The sequence below is a fragment of the Beta vulgaris genome, chromosome 3, assembly GCF_026745355.1.
Source record: "Beta vulgaris subsp. vulgaris cultivar EL10 chromosome 3, EL10.2, whole genome shotgun sequence".
NCBI lineage: Eukaryota > Viridiplantae > Streptophyta > Magnoliopsida > Caryophyllales > Amaranthaceae > Beta > Beta vulgaris.
Genome location: NC_079204.1, coordinates 34793234 through 34800265, shown reverse-complemented (window position 1 = coordinate 34800265; position 7032 = coordinate 34793234).

The window sequence follows — 7032 nt, the reverse complement described above, 5'->3', positions numbered from 1 at the left end:
TATTTAAGTTCAAGAAAGTGAAACAAGCATAGGAGAGCACATAGCAATGGAGTCCGAGATGGATAAGTAAGCTTGTTAAACCCTTGCAAGACCTCACTAAGTTGCAATATGACTCACAAATTCGACTCAATGAGAACACTACCACAATCAATGGGATTGGTAGTAACTTGAATTGGTTGGAAACACACATGAATGCCATTGCAACAATCATACAAAAGAAGCTTGATCCGAATAGTGCCACATTCATATGCGCCTATTCAGATGAAGATGGGGAAGAACGTGAAGAAAGATCATCTAAGACTACATACAATGATGATCGTGGTCTAAATTTGGATGATTACACAGGAGATAGTAATCCATAAGACTTGTTGGAGTGGATTCGCCAACTTGAGAAGGTGTGTGATTATAGAGGCTTTGATGAAAAGAAAAGATTTCAGATTGCCTCCATAAGACTCACGAAATATGCTGGAATTTGGCTTGAGAGTTTGAAAGCACAACGAGCCAAGAAAGGTAAAGAAAAGCTTTGTAGTTGGGCAAAGTTGAAGGAAAAGCTTAAAGAGAAGTTCTTGCCTATTGACTATGAGCAAAAGCAGTTTCTAAAACTCTCTACTCTGAGCCAATATACGCTTAGTGTACATGAGTGCACCATGTAATTCGACAAACTAGGGCTTATATGCGACATAGAGGAGAAATAACAGTAGAATATTGCAAGGTACATGAAGGGATTGAACCGCCATATTGCTGCCAAGAAGGTTGAAGTATCCACTTATCACTCCTTTGAAGATGTGACAGAGTTGGCTAAGAAGTTCGAAGAACATGAGAAGGAAGAGAAGCCTAAGAGTTCCTACACGCCTAAGTATGATGCTAATGTTAAGGCCAAGGCTGTAGCTTCCTAATCAAAGAGGTATGAAGGACCCAAGAATCTCACCCAACCTAAAGAAGACACAAGAGTTGAGAAGCCTAAGGTCCTTGTTCCAAAGGAGAAGTTTGAGGAGATGAGGAAGTGTTTCAAGTGTCAAGGATGGGGACACATAGCAAGCAATTATCCTAAAAAAAGAGCCCTCACCATGAGATAATACCTAGCTTTGCAAGAAGAAGAGGATGTCAATAAGTTTGTCCCTGAAGAAGAGCAAAACCTAGGGGAAGAAGAGGAGGAAGATGCTTTTGCTGAGGATGATTCAAGGCTAGTAGGGGTCATAAGGCGTACCTTACATGTCGACCATACACCTAGCATGGAGCAAAGGGAAAATCTTTTCCATACTAGATGCACGGTAGGTGATTATACATGTAATGTGATAATAGATAGTAGCTCTTACACTAATGTTATTGCATCAGAGGTAGTGTCAAAGCTAAACTTAGCTACAAGGACACACCCTAGACCATACAAGTTGAGTTGGTTGGATGATAGCACTAGCATGAGAGTCAAGAAACAAGCTTTGATTGCATTTTCTATAGGGGGTTATAAGGATGAACTATGGGGTGATGTACTACCTATGAGTGCATATCATCTTTTGCTTGGAAGACCATGGCAGTTTGATAGAAAGGTCATCCATGAAGGGGACTCTAATGTGTATTCTGTGTTGATTGGCTCCAAAAGGGTACGTTTGCACCCTCTAGCCCCTCATTCAGTGGCGCCAAAACAACCACCTAAGACACCAAGTTACTTCCTATCTTCAAGGGAGTTCAAACAAGAGGTGGAGGAAGAAGGTTGTGCTTATGCATTGATTGTAAGACATGCTGCCATAAGTGTCAAGACTACTAGCTAGCAATGAGAAACTAGAAGCCTTGATGAAGGAGTTTGAGATGCCTTTCCAGAGGAGCTACCACAAGGACTACCACCCTTGAGAGGCATAGAACATGCCGTAGACCTTGTACCTGACGCCCTTTTGCCAAACAAGCCTGCTTATAGGTGTGATCCAGTGGCATCAAAGGAGTTGCAACGCCAAATTGAAGACTTGATTGACAAGGGATATGTAAGGGAGAGCACGAGTCCATCTGATGTGCCAGCCTAGCTAGTGCCTAAGAAAGATGGCACATGGATGATGTGCATTGATAGTAGGGCAGTGAACAACATCATAATCAAGTATAGGTTTCCTATGCCTAGATTGGAAGACATGCTGGACGAATTACACGGAGCCTCAATCTTTTCTAAGATTGATCTTCGATGTGGCTACCACCAAATGAGGATTAGAGAAGGTGATGAGTGGAAAACAACATTCAAAACCAAGCAAGGATTGTATGAGTGGATGGTGATGCCTTTTGCCTTATGCAATGCACCAAGCTCATTCATGAGGTTGATGAATGAGGTACTTCGTCGTTTCCTTAACAAATTTGTGGTTGTTTACTTAGATGTTATACTTATCAATAGCCAAAGTGTAGAAGAACACTTGTTGCATTTGCGTAGCTTATTTATGAAGCTTATAGAGTAACAACTCTATGGTAAGTTAGAGAAGTGTGAGTTTCTAGTACCTAGAGTGACGTTTTTGGGGTATATTATTTCACAAGAAGGAGTTCATGTTGATCTTGAGAAGGTGAAGGCTATTTCTTCTTGGCTAGCACCCAAGAATGTCTCTGAATGTAGAAGCTTTCATGGGCTAGCATCATTTTACAGGAGGTTTATTCGAAACTTCTCTTCTATCATAGCACCTATCACATAGCTATTGAAGAAAGGAGAGTTTACTTGAACTTCCTCAGCACAATAAGCCTTCGAAGATGTCAAAGGTAAGCTTTGTTGTGCTCCTGTTTTAGCATTCCCAGATTTCCACAAGTTGTTTAAGGCGGAGTGTGATGCAAGTGGTGTAGGAATTGGTGTTGTTCTCTTACAAAAGAAACGTCCAATTTCTTATTCTAGTGAGAAATTGAATGGTGCTAAGCTCAATTACTCTGACTATGATGGATAATTCTATGCTATTGTACGTGCCTTGGATCATTGGTCACACTACTTGAGACCAAAACCTTTCATACTTCATTCTGATCATGAAGCTTTGAAGTACATCCATGGACAACAAAAGCTCAATCATAGACATGCTAAATGGGTCGAGTTTCTCCAATCTTTCACATTTTTCTCAAGATACAAGGAAGGTAAGTCCAATGTGGTGGCAGATGCACTCTCTAGGCTTTCCTACTTGTTGACTATTGTGTATGTAATAGTCCGTATGTTTAATAAATTAATATATATATTTTTAAAAATTTTATGGTTATTAAAAAGACTATTATTTAATAAAAAAAGGCTTTTCGAATAGGTATTTATCAAAGATTTTGAGTATTTAAATAAATTCTAACCCGAATAGATGTTAGGGCAAAGTTAATTAGTTTAAAACCCAAGTACTTTGTTTAAACCAAAAAAAAGTTTTACAGAAATTTCAAAAACGTTGTTTTTTTTTTAAAAAGAAATTGAAATTTTGCCGCGCAACTCACTCCAGTGAGTTACGGGAAAATTATCAAGCTAAGTTTTGGTTACTTTTATTTTACTTATCTTCTTAATTAGATTTATTTAACCTTATAGAATTATGTATAATAGGATAATTTATTATCTTTTTCTAATCTTAGATGGATAATTATATATATTAGCTATATCTTAGCTAGATTAGTTTATCTTTTTTCCTAAATTCATCTTTTAGTTTCCTAATCCTATTTCGATTCTACCTATCCAACTAGTATAAATAGGGGTCTCCACCCATCATATTTTTCACACCAAATTTGAGAAATAAATCTCTTTTCTGAAGTTTAAACTCTCTCTCTTTTAGCTTACCTTTCTCTTTCTCTCTAGTAATTATTAATTTTCAATGTGCGTGTATATGTAGATCTTTAATAATTATTTTGCAACCTTAGTATCATGTTTTTAGGAAAATATTTTGGATTGACGTCCATGTTTTTATAAGTTCAATTATGAACTACATGTGTTTTGTATGAACATATTTGAATTGTTATTAATTTTATTATGCACTTCAATCATGCCTTTAGTTTAATGTTACTATAAAGTTCGATCTTTGAATCTATATTCATATAATTTACGAGGAGTTTGATATTTAAATGCATGTTTAAAAAGGAGTGTTTTTGAATTATTATTATTTTTCAAAAGTTACCTCTTAAGCAAGTTATTTATTTATGCCTTTATATATGGCTAAATTTATAAGTAGTACTATTCTTTTTAAAGGAGGATTACTTTAGGAGGATTACTTTAGACATATGATCTTTTATGATCACAATTATAAAGAGACAACAACTTGTTATTTATTAGCAAGAACGGTATCTATTATTATTTACCCATATACTTTTTGTATTAGTCTCAGTGGACAAGGTAGTAACCCCTCGTAATATACTCAATAAGGAATACTAAACTTGGGGGGGGGGGTGCACAATTTAGGAAAGGTACCTAGGCAAGGAAAAATGATTTTTAAAGTTGTATATATACTTTATATTATACAAGCATTACTAGTATCCAAGTTCGGCTTTTCGAATTAAAATATTTCAATGTTTATTAGATAAAGTGTTTAATATTCCGCATATACATATGCCCAGTATTTTTACTAACACGCTTTTATTTGTTTTATTTTATGGCTTTGTCCCAATGATGATCCTATTTTGGCGAGTAGAATTTACAGGTTATTGTGATGCATAATTCATATGGGGAGCTAGTGAGGAATCATAATTAGTCAAGGAGTTGTTATTTTATTTTTTTGTATTTCCATTGTTATATAGTTGTACAATAAAATTATTTCAATAAAGAGAAGTTAGTTCAGTTATTCCGCTCCATTAGTTGAAGTTCAGTTATTAGTAGTTAGTATTAAAACCCTTAACGTTATCATGTGGCGGTAATACTCTCAAGTTTCTCAAGGTGTTTTATATTAAAATGTATTTTCCAAAAGAGAGAAATTTGGGGGTGTTACAATGTAAGCATGGATTTCATAGTAGGGCCGCCTTGTACTCAAAGAGGGAAAGATGCCATAATGGTGGTGGATCGTTTCTCTAAGATGGTTCACTTTGTTCCTATGCATAAGACTGATGATGCATCACATGTAGCTGACTTGTACTTTCGAGAGATCATTAGACTACATGGCATTCCAGGTAGCATTGTGTCAAATAGGGATTCTAAATTCCTAAGTCACTTTTGGAGGTGTTTGTGGTGCATGGTTGGTACTAAATTGCTCTTTATTACTAGTCATCATCCTCAAACAGATGGCCAAACTGAGTTCACCAATCAAACTTTGGGGTCTTTATTAAGAGGCTTGGTAAGTAAGAAACATAAAGATTGGGACATCAAGCTAGCTCATGTAGAGTTTGCTTATAATAGACTACATTCATCTACCACATCTCATTATCCATTTGAGGTAGTTTATGGTGTTAATCCTTTGCTTCCTATTGATTTTGTTGCTATGCCTAAGCATGATATACTTACGGATGCAAAGAAAAGGTTGGAAGCATTCAACAAGACTTGTGAGCATGTGAAGGCTAGGATTGAGAAGATGAACATCCAATACAAGATAAGAGCTAACATAGGGCGCACACAGTATGACGATAGTGCTTACAAGATAGACTTACCAGATGAGTTTGAGAATGTAAGTGCTACCTTCAATGTAGGTGATTAGTCACCTTACTATGACGATGAGAATTTGAGGGCAAATTCTTTTGTGGAGCAGGAGAATGATGCGGATGCAAAGGCACTTGTTCTACATGAGTCTATTGACTTGATCATGGATACTTCAGGGTTTCAACTTAAGGGAAAGAATCAAGTCTTGACATGTGTGGTGACTTGGCTCATGGAAGAAGGCGTGGGAATGGAGTAAAGAAGAGTCCTAGTTCTGTTAGGATTTGTTCTTGCTTATTACATAGAATCCTAGTTCTGTTAGGATTAATATGTTATATATATATATATATAATATATATATATAATTATATATATATATTATATATATATAAATATATATATAATATAATATATATATATATATATATATATATATATATATATATATAGATTTTATAGTTTAATAAGGATAAACATGTTATAGTAGGTGTGTGGTTAGGAGATAGAATTAGCTTAATTCTTATCTTGTTATTAGCTTAATTCTTATCTAGTTTTATTATGTTTATCATAGTCGAATTTGTAGCCTATATAACGGACGTGTAACTCATTAATAAAACTTAGATTTTGCTTTGTGTTTAAAACATACTTGTGATCATTGTTTTGCTTGTGAGCTAAACTAATTAGACCATTAAAGACTTTTCAGGAGTGTTAAGTTTTTGGTGTTAAACATCTTAATTTCAGGAGTGTAATAAGAGTGTTTAGATTCTTGTTTTCAAGTTTCAAGAGTGATCTTGAATCAAGAAATATCTTGTTCGAACTAGATTATTGATTCATTCGAATTCTTGGAGTTCATCTCTTCCAGATTCATACTCATACTTGATTAAAAGCTCTTTGGTTTAGTAATCATATCAAGTGGGATCACATATAGGTCTATTATTTCAGGTCGATCGAGTATACGTTGATTATACGAATTAGGGGTTAGTTTAAGGCCATACGGGTATGCGAAGATGGGAAAATCAAGGTAGTTTGTAATCAATTAATCTATCAAACACATTTATAAAACCTAGATTGCCAATGTAGTGGCAAATTAGGGTCGATCCACAAAAAATGATGTTTCAGATATCTACGCATAAGCTAATTTGGAAACAAGTTTTGAATTTGCTTAAACACTATGACTATACTAAGCAATAACAAAAAAAAGCAAGAAAATGATACATATTGATTAAGCATACAAGAGCATTAGTTAAGAGAGTTAAAGAACCGAACTCAAAGAAGAACAAAGAAACTGATTCGGTTTGTCCTAAGACAAACAACCACCACTTTCACAACCCAAAGTACAACCAAACAAAGCTAAGACAAGGTGGAACAACTTTTCCTACAACCTACTTTACAAGCTTAGCCCTTACCTCAATGGATGACAAGCAAATAGTAAAGATTTTTGATAAACAAAACCAACTTGATTTTGGACAGAAAACACACTTGTTTTCAGTTAGAGAGAACTCTCT